Here is a 13,374-nt window from a genome sequence, read left to right on the forward strand (position 1 = left end):
CCCTTCTGAAGTTTCTCATTCAGGTCCTTTTCTTTCCTATCTAATATAGCCTTGACTTCGGCTGGAGTTGACGGGGCAGCTTCCAGGTACTCCTTGTACGGGAGAAGGGTGGCCACAGCCGCCGGTCCAGCTGGTCTAAAAAACCTCTCTTTAACTGCCCTAAGGACTAGATATTGCATTGGTTCGATAAACTTGTGGTGATAGAAGAGTAGTGAGAAAGGGTGTCCTAACTGCCCACTAACTAGTAGCTGCTCCAGGGCCCTATCTACTATCCTACTGGCATCGTTTTGATGGTCAATATCGTCAAAATATTTTCCTAGTATCGATTGGGGACTAATAGGGTTATCTGTTTTGGTTGGTTTTCTAGAGTGGTCATAGGTGTTTTTGACTGTTGATATCCTATGGAAGATGTCCTCCAGCTTTTCGGTGTTTTCGTGCGGTCCTTGAGGCATGTATATTTTCCCGGCAACCAGCTCCCTTGAGCCCCCGGCCTCCTCCGGATTTTCTCTGACCACCGGTCGCGAAGCATCATGCCTTTCGGCACTTATCAACACGGCGGTCGTCATGGCGCCATTGGATTCCGGGTTGGTATCTCGGTCATATTCAGAGGCCCAAGCTGCATCTTCGTATGTGCTCTGGATTCCATCTTCCGTTAGGGTCAGGTTTCCAACGTTCGTGGTGTGCTGTGTAGGTTTGATGATTGTTTGTTGTGGGGTTGCTCTGCTGCTATCGGTGTTTTCTTGGTTCACTGCGGTACTTTGTTGCTCTTCCTTCTTTTTTGTCTGTCTTAGCGCCCTCAAGGTACTTGTGGCGCATTGAGACAAACTTGGTACATTTGGACTGGTTTCTTGGCTATCGTTCTCAGGTATTGGTTGTTGATTTGTTGGTGTCGCGGGGAATAGTTGATAGTTTGGGAATGGTCTGCTTGGTATAAGGTATCTTCGATTAGCGTCGCTGGAGTTGATAAATTTCACCAGCGGATTGACGTAATTGAAGCCTATCGGGGTTGGATTGTAATTATTTTGGGATGTCGTAGCACTTATGTTTGTTTCGTTGGATTCGGTAAGGTTTATGGGGGGGTTTATTGTGGGCGCCGGGTTTTGTACTGGGGTCCCTGTACTCCAGGGGCCCCTGTATTCTTGGAAGGTTTGATTGAGGATTTCGGGCGACGATTCGGATGACTGGAACGACGAGGTGCTGCTTTGCAGGTCTTCCTTTCGAAAGCGCAGTCTTCTTGTGGGCTTAGGAGTCACGGTGACTTCGTTGCTTGTGTTGTTTAGCCATTCAGGTCGAAGGTTGCTTTGTTCTTCTTGTTCTTCTGCCACCTCCTCGACGGACTCTTCTTGTTCCTCGATTTCTGTTTCAGGTTCAGCGACAGATACCCCTTCTTTCCACCTCAGTTCCTCCCTGAGTCGGAACAGTTCGGCGGTGAACTGGGATATCTGCTTCATGTTTTCTTCTTCGGTGTTATAGATTTCGATTTCGTAATTTCTTCTTATTCTGGTTACTTGATTGTTTTTACACTTTTCACCAAGGTGTATAAACGTCTGCTCTCTGCCACAGAGACAGCGTTTTTCCTTGATGACGAAGAACCTTTTGAGATATGAGGAAAAGAATCCGTGCTCTGTGAGAGCTTGAGTGGTGTAGAAGTTTATATTTAGGTTGGACTCGAGTCGCTTTTGAATGTTCGGGATCCACTTATGCGTCACCCGTCCAGTCGTTTCTTCGTCCCAGCGCCTCTGCCAGATTTCCGTGATTACTTCATCCAGCTTGGCGCTTAGTTGTTTTTTAGTTAAGACATCGCCATGGTAGTTGTACACGTTTTTGTTGTTATCCGTGGGGTGTTTGTATATCAGTGATACTATGCCGTACAAGTTCGTGAGTGCGGCATGAGGTCTCACTTCAATATCAAGAGTTCTTTTGATCGCAGTTTTCTTTATGGCCAGATCGAGTGGCGGCAGCCCGGCCAAGACCGAAGCTGCCGCTCCTGACACTGTAGAATATGCGGATATGATCTTCAGACAATACAGTCTTTGGACCTTTACGAGTAGATCCTGGTTTTTCTTCAGGGTAAGGCCGGAATGATGAGCAGCAGCCCCATAGTAGAACAAGGAATTGATCAGGCCCATCGACATTATCCTACGAGCTTCGTAACCGTAGCCGAAGGTTCTGCCGAATAGTCTATTTATCACGTTTATTGCTTTCATCGCTTTGCTATGCATCGCTGCATAGTGGGCTACGAAGTTTAGCTGCTTATCGAATACTATGCCGAGGTACTTCATCTCATTTGACGGCCTTACTACCTGATTGTTGACCAGGATCTCGATGTTTGGTACGTTTTTTCTTGTGAACACTGTAAGTTGGGTTTTTGCTTCGTTCAGCTTTAGCCCGAGGGTTTCAAGCTTCCCGATCAACTGCTTTATGGCTTTGTTCATAACTTCCTTCAGTGACAAATGTAAGTAGGTACAGATATACACGTGAACACAAATGATGGATAGGTTTACAATTTACATACCTACTTATTCTATGTAGAATATAATAAAATTAAGTATAAAAAATATACATCAACATTTTTTTTGAAATGAAAGAATCATGCATCCCTTATTTTTAGGAACATTAAAAAAAATCATTTTTAAAAATCTATATTTTTACCAGATGTAATACTTTTAATTTTCTATGATGATTTTTTGTTTCATTTTTTGATTTACCTGCGTGCGAGCTTTTTAAAATTACATCAACTTTACTGTATCTTTCACGCTTTCATAATTTTTACTCTTAATGCTAAAAGTAATTATAGGTACATAATTAAATTAGTAGGTACTTGATTACACTATTTTTGTTTTAACCAAAAGGATATTTGGCATGGCAGATTTTCACATTGAGTAAGGAAATGTCAAGTACATAGGTACATAAGTTTTCAAAATTATCTACTAATATTTTCAACTTTTTGCTTTAACAGCTACTAATAGCAGTTGTATTAGTAGTTTTGTTGTGGGGGATGACACGAGTTGTAGTAGATAAAGATTGAAATGTATCTTTCTTAAACGTGAAACACATCCCAATAACAATTCCTTCCATCAGAGTACCAACAAAATTTAACACCCAGAAAATGTCTTCAAAGCCGTTGCCTCTGTGTCTGTAATCATCGTTGATGTTTGAAAAAATTAAGTCTGTAACTGTTAAAATGGTAGAGAATCCGCCGATCATAATAATAAGACGCATATGCAAAGAAAATCTTGTCCACAATTCTGTTTTATTAATACTGGCTGATCTTAGGTACCAAAATGCTCCAAAAATTGGAATTAAACGTGTAATGCGAATGATGAAAGTCGCCGCGGGGAGTTTCTCCGTAATTACTTCGTCGGTTTGATCAGCGTACACATAATCACTAATCATTATGGGCACATAGGTCGCATTGGCCACATTGGTCCAATCAGTAAAATCCGGTTCAATTCGTTCAGGATAGGTAATTATCAGGAAAATGGTGTACACCATAGGTAAACATACGCCAAGGAGGCAGTAAACAAAAAATTTTTTATTTTGAGAACCCAAGGATCGTTGTAGGTATACAGAAATTCTTCGAAAACATAAGCATACGTCTAGAGCGATAATGAATTTTACAAAAGCAATATTAAAATCCAGGTAGATAATAAACGAAAAAAAATGTTGTCTAAAAGTTGTAGGAATACTAGGGAAAACAATCAATGCTGTAAACAATACTAAAATGCAAACATAAGCCAATAACAGATAGATACAATAAACAGTTAAATTTTTTGTGGCCAATGTTTGAGCATTGTTACTTCGGAAAAATTTATAAAGGTGAATGATCGTACAGATGAACGAAAAAGGCAATAAGACTAGAAATCCTATCCAAAGCAAAATAGGAATTACACTTTGACGTATATCTGAGTGCGTAACCATCTTTTTTTATTAGGTATTATCATTATTAGTTGTGATGCTATTGTCAAACGTCGGATTTTGGCTGCAGAAAATAGATCCTAAAACAGAATAAGTAAACCGATAAGTAGGTGGAATGTAATTTTATGCAGTTCTGAAAAGAATTAAATTGATGTTGAAGTTCATCTAATTTCAGGAATTTCATTCAATAGATATGTTATGTGGGTCATTCGACCTCAATTCGACCAACGTTTTTCACTTATGTCTTTCAATTTCGCTTAATTTGTTTTTTACAAAGTCTACACAACCAATATAAGTAAGAAGTCCGCAATCAGTTTGGTCCTAGCTCCCTCAGGTGATTGGGGGAGGGGGCTTCAATTATTTTTACATTGTCTAGAGGTACTCAACTTCGGCAGCGCATACCTACTTCCAAAGATGTGGTAGTTTGATCAAAACTGATTTCACAGTTCAAAAAGGCATTGCATTTTGAACTTTTCAAGTATGAATTGAAAGTTCAACTTTCAAAGTGGTGCTGTAAGTGGGAGCTACTATTTAAAATTCTGAAAAAATTTCCATAAATGTACCTTTCGATGCATTTTGGAAATATTCAATTTTCGAGATGGTATCATTTAATAGATAGGAGCACCCCTCCCCCAAATTTGGGTCAAACTTTCAAAAAAAAATCTAGAGCATGTGATATATCCAAATTGTATGGTTTTGGTGACGTCAGATTTTTGATTAGACCCAATAAATGGAAATCATTACCTACTTGGAGAGTTTCTGGGGACCACGGGTGATTGGTTGAGGTTAATTTGAAAAACTAAGGCTATATTCGTGTTCAGCGATCTCGAGAACATGCTATTTATTCAATGTATTGTCGAGGGTATACGAGGACCCCAAAAGTAGGTATGTAGTAAACATTATAACGAACAACTAACAAGAAACGTTTAACACGTGATTTCCCATCTTATCGAATCAAATACCAAAACACTAGTCATCAAATACAACACATTCGCAACGAGAGGCGTGTGCATGTAATTACCACATAATAACGACGACTAAGTATTTCCTACAATTGGCGATCCTTTCCGGTGTGTCGTCGATTTTCCTCGTTGAAATGGACCGCTTTCAGAAATGTTAGAAACTGATTTCCCGATGGAATTTGAATCGTTGTCCGATGACGAATCACTGGGTGATGATGAATGTTTTAATGATGGTTTGCTTGATTGGAACTCACATAGTCATCGGGTCCAGTCAGCCGCTATCAAATAATTGTAGACACATAGGAAATTTTCCATTTCGTCAAATTTTAAACCAGACCAAGCCGCATTTTTCGAATCTAGTCACTGATGTACCGACATCTTTAGCTAAACTGTAGCTTGTTGAAAATGTATTCGATCGGTGACTCGTTTTCTCCTTGAGATCAACTGGAAAAACGCTTCCATTTATCAATCACATTTGTATCATCTCCGATGAACATCTCGGAAAAGTACTTTAGGAAATCGGACAGTGTTTTTATATCATCCGAGCATAGGAGATACCAATTTTTTGCAGCTTTAATCAGTAATAGTTTTGCCGCTTCCAATTTCTGAATGTTGCTCCAACCAACAATGAGGGCTTGGTTTTGGATGCTTTGCAGCCATTGCTTCGATTCCGTCGCGGATACTTCACCAGTAAATTTAGGAATATCAGGCAGAAGCATAGCGCTGCTCGCTGCCTGAACGATCTCCTCTTTGAGTATATAATATTGTAATATTAAATACTCAAAGGATCTCCTTTAGAATTGCATTTTTCGATGCCGCCATGCTTACATCAGTGATTGCGAACAACAACAGAACTTTTCAACATTTTAAAAAACGAATTTAACGAAAACGCAGTCACACAAGACAAAAGTTCGACCACTTCTGAATCTGTAGTAAACATTATAACGAACAGTTAACAACGTTTATTACAAAAATTTAACAAGAAACGTTTAACACATGATTTTATATCTTATTGAATCAAATACCAAAACGCTAGTCATCAAATACAACATATCCCAAGCTACAATTTGCCGCAAGTTATCGGCAATTGGATAAACGCAAATATCCGCAATATAATTTGAGTAACTATACTTTTTGCTATCTATAGGCAATGCGAGTAACTAGCTAACTACATTTTTCTGATTTTTTCGTTAATTTTTCTTATAGTCCAGTAGATAAAGCAAAAAAAAGCGGACTCTAGGGGAACTTGAGCTGGCAAGCTGAATTTTGGTTTGTAGGGGTATTTTGATGTGCTGAATACGAATCCGGCGCGTCCGGTCGTCTCCGGGCTGTGCGTTTTCCCCTATTGTGGATCTTAGCCCCCCAAAACCAGTTTTTCGTCATTTCCCCCCCCCGCATTGCATGTTAGCGAAAAATATGCGATAAAAAACGAATCTACGTCAAATTTCCGATCTAATGATATATCAACTGTCTTTCTACCCCTAAGGGGGGTGGAGCTAGAACCATTCAAATGTAAGGGGTTTTCTAAATAACACAAAAAAGCTGTAGGGGCATAAGAGGGGTAAAATGACCGCCGAGAGCGTTCGGGTTGATACTAGCATGAAAGGTGGGTACCATTGTGAAACTTCCGCGTGGAAAGTTTCAGATCCACAGCGCCTCCCCTTTTTGGTGAACCCCCCCTTTCTGAAATTTCAATAACCTTTTTGCTCAATCCCATATGAACCGATTTTTAAAACTTTTTAGGATGTTTTAGATATCCATAGGACGTACTCTCACAAAAATTTTCAGCCCTCTCCCCTCACATTTGCCCCTCAAAATGGTGTAAAAATATGTCGTAGGGAGGGTGAGGGGTAAAATGGGAATTTTGGGGAAAATGACCTAAGTATTAATGAGTAGGGTGTCGTTTTCTTATGATTTGATACCGCTGAGCACGAATATGACGTCAGATTTTTTGCTACACTCACATAACCCTCTCCAGAGCACTTAGCCCCCTCATTTTTTACTATTGTTAAAAAGCATAAAATGAGTTGAAAACGCCATTTTGAGGGGTAAATATGAAGGGAAGGGGTTGAAAATTTTTGTGGGGTTACCTCCTATGGATATCTACAACATCAAAAAAAATTTTTGAAATCGGTTCATATGGGGCTGAGAAAAATGTTATTGTAATTTCTGAATGAGGGGGTTCCTCAAAAAGGGGAGGGACTGTGGATCTGAACCTTTCCACGCGGAAGTTTCACAATGGTACCCACCTTTCAAGCTAGTATCAACCCGAACGCTCTCGGCGGTCATTCTACACCTCTTATGCCCCTACAGCTTTTTTGTGTTATTTAGAAAACCCCTTACATTTGAATGGTTCTAGCTCCACCCCCCTTAGGGGTAGAAATACAGTTGATATATCATTAGATCGGAAATTTGACGTAGATTCGTTTTTTATCGCATATTTTTCGCTAACATGCAATGCGGGGGAGAAAATGACGAAAAACTGGTTTTGAGGGGCTAAGATCCACAATAGGGGAAAACGCACAGCCCGGAGACGACCGGACGCGCCGGATTCGTATTCAGCACATCAAAATACCCCTATAAACCAAAATTCAGCTTGCCAGCTCGAGTTCCCCTATTCAACGCTTTATCTACTGGACTATTATATTTCTGGGGAAGACACTTACATAAAATAATTTTAAACGTTTAAGATGCATAATATTAGTTATACAATATGGTGCGCATAAATATAATCGAGTTCCTTACATTTTTCAAGTTCATTTTCGTGGCGTGACATCATTTGCGGATATTTTGCGGATAATCGCAAACAAACACACATCTATATTGCAGATGCTGTAGCTCGGGATTCTAGAGGTCTTATGAGTATTGATACTTCGCAGTACCTACAGTGAAAGCTCGTTATAACACTTTTGGATATAACGCTGATTTCGTTATAACGCTGATTCTTTCTGGTCCCTTGACATCCCCATTTAAACCAATGTAAAATTAATCACAATATAACGCTCATGAGCGATTATAAATCGCGTTTTAATGCTCTAAAATTCAGGGAAAATCTCATTTTTTTCATAATTTTAGCAACAAACCCCCAATTTTTGCGAAAAAAAGCTTACTTATGTGTAAAAAATTATCACGCCGCAACAACAGTTTTTTTGCAATTTTTATAGTTTTCATTTTTAAAAAAGCAAAAAAATTTTTTATGGCAAAATTTTGTCAAAAAATCATTTATACTATTAGTATAGCAGACCTCTAAATCAAAGTAAAATTTCAGATTTTTTTATTTCCCCCTGGAACAGTTGTTCAAATTCAAAATAAAGTTCTTGTTTCCACTTCCTTTATAACACTTTTTTTGCTTTAAAACGAGAATTCGCAGTATAAGGCTAATCAGCGTTAAAATGAGACTTTGAGTTATAATGCGCTTTGGCTTATAACTTTCTTTTTCTCCAGTCCCTTGAAGAGCGTTATAACGAGCTTTTACTGTATATCTAAAGGTATTGATACTAATCTGTACTATTGAATGAGTATTGATTGGTTGGTAGTTCTAGTCTTTGTTATGACATCTATGCATTGTTGTCTGATTTCTGTTTTGGTGTTGTAATCAAGCCTTTTAGTAGCTAAATCAATGTCAGTTATTTTCTCCTCAATAGGTGCTTGTTTGGGTGGCAGGGCAAATTTCAATCCTTTCTTGAGTAGTTCTTGTTCAGCTTCAGTGAAGGTTTTGTTGGTCAGGTTTTTTATTGTTTTAGGCTGTGTATCATTCTCAATGTGGTCTGTTGTTGTTCCTTTCTGTTTGATTACAAGGTTTCTCGGTTTGTTGTTCAATTTTTCTCTTTTGCTTTTTCTCATTTTGTAAATGGTGTTGTACAGTCTGGTTTCAAACACATCCCATTCAATAGGGTGGTATTCTTTGGTCAGTTGTTTGTGAGCTTTATAACAATCCATTTCCAGGTTAGCTCTTGTTCTATATTTTTCATTGATCTCAGCTTTTAGCCATTCTCTTTTAGCTTTGAGGATGGCTATCTGTCCAGTTCTGGTAGTAGTTTTAGTCCTCAACTGTATGAAGTTGGGAAACACATCACACTTTTGACACTTCTTACACCACATTCCAAAGAGATAAACTAGATAATAGAAGAATCAAGTTGACCCACTACCCAGTCATAACCAACAAACTTTGTCAGATCTTTAGGAAAAACGATCTAGAAACTGTCACAACTAATCAACATAAACTGAAAACCCTACTGGGAAGCCTCAAGGATAAAGACCCAAAAACTGACCAATCAGGAATCTATAAGATCACATGCTCTGGCTGTGACAAACTTTACATAGGACAGACTAAGAGAAACATCATAACCAGATACAAGGAACATATGCACAAAGCTAGATACAATATTGAAGGAAAATCAGCAATAGGAGACCACATTATACTAGCAACTGGACTCACAATAACTGAACTCAACTTGACTCTAGAAAAACCAGTTGCTAGAATAGACCCGTTCGCGTACGAGTGTTGTGTGAATATAGTGGGTGTCTAAGCATTGTTTTTCTTATGCAAAAGTTGTGCCGGTAAACCCAGTTCACTGGCACAACAAAAGAAAAAAACCCTTCGACTACGAAATATTAGTTAAATTCATGCTGTACCTGTACGCTTATTAAAACCGAATATCTCACCATGAACCGGTCTATATCAGAACTACCAATTAGGGAAGCAATAGCCATGCACAAAAACAATAGAGAAAAACTCCTCAATGATCACTTGGGACCTTTGGACATTGACCTGCTCAAATGCCTACATGGAACCAGTCACATACACACTCTAACAAACAGACACACCCATCCTGGTAGTGACCGCACCCAAGTTTTAGGACCAATCACAACACAGAGAAATTGACACACCCAAAGGAGTGACCACACCCAACCTTTACATTAAGATGTGGGTAATTCTCAAAAAAATGTAAAAATTGTGTACATGGCAAATTTCTCAAAGGTTTTAGCACAACATTTTTTTTTTTTTTTTTTTTTTTTTTTTTTTGGTCCATTCAAGGATCAAGTCCCTCGGTGGCGTAGTAGGTAGAGCCGCGGACCTCCGTTCACGAGGTACCCGGTTCAAACCCAGCTATAGAGGCAAGCTTGTGCGTGTAATTAAAAATCTTTCGTGCAATTATCAACCATTACACGCCAAGTACCGGGGGACTACCAGTTTAGCCGAGCTTAACAGATAATGCACGCCATCTGTTAGCAGAATCAAAAAGCTGAAACTGGTTCGAGCGTCTATAGAGGGCAACACTGAGGAGCTCAGGGTCTCTAAACTACCCGGCTAGCTCCAAGGTGCTTGTGTAGATGTCACTAGAAAGCAACGGGAAACTACTAGTGGAAGCTCGAAACAACGTCGATTCCCCAGAATAATCGCAGTGGCAATAGGCATTCGCCTCACCCTGTAAGGGTACCACAAAAATGCGATTTCCAATGTCCTGTAAAGGACAAGGAACCACGACGACGACGATTCAAGGATCCCGAGCAGCAATTTTCAACTGATTTACGCATATGTTCTGCATAGCAGAAACGCATGCATTCTGCAGGCGATCTGCATGCGTTCTGCGTGCAAAACGCGGCGTAATTCTGGACTAATTTGAATGATTTCTGCATGCAGAAACGTATGCATTTCTGCATGCGATTCTGCATGCAGTACGCGTGCGCTTTTTCAGCATTCACACACGCAGAAACGCGTGCATTTACGCGTCGGATGCTACAGTGAAATATTTCCTGTATTGGTGGCATTTTTGTTATTATGCCTTAGGCTTAGGTAAAACTGCCATGTACTCATATATGAGCGAATGAGCCTATGGGCATAAAAATCATAGAAATCATGATGCCGTGGCTAAAAAAAATGAAAATACTGGCGGGGGCCCTTGTGAGACCTGAATATTAGCCTCCTTGTACAGCGCTTCGAAAAATTACATTTATATGTAGAAAAAATGAAACATAAATTAATGAACATTTTGCAAAAATGTTGTGGTAATTGAATGTATATTTATAAGAAAATAACAAACATAATACAAGTATGTATAAATATACATAACTTAATTTTCATTGTCTAGTCTATACAGAGAAAAAAATAAGTACAAAAAAACAAAAATAAGGAAAATTAACGTATTTGATTGATATTGTAAGTATTCATAGAACTTATGAAGATTTTCATGTCCTGTTTCGTTTTTTGATGGTTGAAATGCCTCTTTTTTTTATTTATTTTTAAACAAGAACAGTTTTTGAAAATTTAATTTCAAGAGACCTAAACGCAATGTTCTTTTTTGGAAAGTTGATTTTGAAAAAAGAGGACAAGACCTACAGGAGGAAGAGTGAAAATTTTTAAAAATTTGTATTTTAAGCAGGTAGCTAAGTATGACACATTTTTCAAAAATATAAACATTAATTACGACTCAATTTTGTATTTAAAAACATACAAAAATGTCTGATGAACATTTTCGTTACAATATTCAATTTTCTAGCAGATTTTAACTCATTTTGATATGTAGCGTTGCATTTTATCCAAAAACCATGATTTTAGTTCAAACTCAAAGTTCTTTTAATGTGCTCAAAAATTATTGAACACGAATATTTTGATTTTCAGTCAAAATTTTACTTCATTTTGACAGGTTTCAAGGCACCTTTTTCAATAACCCAGAAAATAATGACCCTAGTTATGGCTCAAAAGTTATCAAAAAAAGTTTGGATCGAAAATTTGGGTCAAAATTTCCTCAAAAATTGTCAAAAAATATTTCCGTTCAAATATTTGAATTTTTTGTGAAATATCAACCCTTGATGGGGCCCATTGTGGCACCGATTCAAAAATTTTGAAAATTACATTCCAGATTTGTGCTTAAAATTCTTCAAAAGCAATTGAAAAAAGAATTTTCAATTTTTGGCTGAATTTCTGATTTACTGGCCTATTTTGATAGGTCACATGACCATTTTTCCACATATCCCAAAAGTTATGCCACATTTTGGAACAAAAATTCCACACAAATGCTTAAAAAATGTTCAACATTTTTGATTTCTTTGTGTTGTAGTTTTGATTGTTTTTGATTGTTCCGGAGGAATGCCACCACATTATGGCCATTTGCTGACTCCAATCCTTCTGCAAAACAACAAATTAGTATTAATATAAAATTAGGTAGGTACATACATAAGTAAATATTTAATAAAAAGATCATATTTCTTCAATTTCCGAGTAGGTACCCAACAATAATCCATCATAATTTTCCAAATCTGGGAACAAGGTCATTTTGCCTATTTTACCAGGGAATACCCTTTTTATAAGCTGGTAACATGGTACTTCGTTTTTTTCGTAGATTTTTGACATATTCTGAATCTAAAATGCCTAAAAAGGAACCAAAAGACTGAAATGTGTAAAAAGGGTGAATAAAATCGTTTTTCTCATTTGTCTTATTCATTCATTTTCATTTTCACAATTAGGTACTCCATGTTGCAAGCAAATTTTTGTTGAATTTTATACAGTTATGTCAGAATATCAAAAAATCTATCTAACAAATCATAAATAATCATTTTTCGGGCCTGATATGGGTAAATACTGAATAAAAAATTATTTTTTTCATACACACCTATTGAAAATTCTTTTTATAGTAATTTTTACTGGTACCCCATATTACCTGCAACTTTTTGAAATGGTTGATCTACGAGTAGAACATTTTTTTAAAAAGATAATTAAACATGGTTGAAATAATTTTTCGTTGCCACTGTAGTTTTTACCACTGAATTAAAAAGAGACTTCCACTTTGAATAAAATTTAAAAAAAATGAAAAGTTGAAATTTTGTTTTAGAATTTGAAGGAGAAATAAAATGTAAGTTTACAATTTGGATACAAAATTAACATTGCAATCTACATAGTACATACTATTAATTAATAATTGAGTAATATATTTCAAACTTACTGTGTGCATGAATCATGAATGATGCAGACATTTTCCAACAAAAAAAAAAACACAGAAAAACGAACTCAAGGCACCACAACAGAAAAAATACAAATGAAGAACTATTCACTGGGACAAGAATACCAGTTATCTCTTTTAACAAAATGCTAGAAGGAGTCTGTCAACGTTAGGAGTAGGTAAGGATGGGTGGATATGGGAGGGGGTGAAGAATTTCATTTGAAATGTCTCTGAATATGTTATTGTTAAATATCTTTTGTCACTTTTAATTGTTAAAGCCTAGAATCGCTACTCACTAACAAACTACTTGTTCTCTCTCTCTCTCTGTCTCTCTCATTCTCATATCTTTATCCTGGTGTAGCTTCAACGATGTGCATGCACCATTGTTGCCAAACAAACAACGTTAGGTACCTAATGCCTATGTGAGAGATGCGCGAGCACAGCCTAGGTAAGGAAAAATAGAAAGTTGGCAACATTATTCAAATGCAAAATTTATATTTCAATTTTTTGTTTTTCACAGAGCAATTTTGAAAAACGGGTTAAAAATAGCTCTG

General features: G+C 37.4%; 1 long non-coding RNA gene across 1 annotated transcript; it reads right to left on the minus strand.

Annotated features, from left to right (window-relative positions):
- Positions 1-10,884: 10,884 nt before the first annotated feature.
- LOC135842911 (uncharacterized) lies at positions 10,885-12,960 on the minus strand. The gene is made up of 2 exons (XR_010558212.1): positions 12,824-12,960; positions 10,885-12,009 (listed from the first exon to the last, which is right to left on the minus strand). It is a non-coding gene; the product is annotated as an uncharacterized LOC135842911 (long non-coding RNA).
- Positions 12,961-13,374: the final 414 nt, after the last annotated feature.

This window comes from Planococcus citri, chromosome 1, assembly GCF_950023065.1.
Source record: "Planococcus citri chromosome 1, ihPlaCitr1.1, whole genome shotgun sequence".
Taxonomy (NCBI): Eukaryota; Metazoa; Arthropoda; class Insecta; order Hemiptera; family Pseudococcidae; genus Planococcus; species Planococcus citri.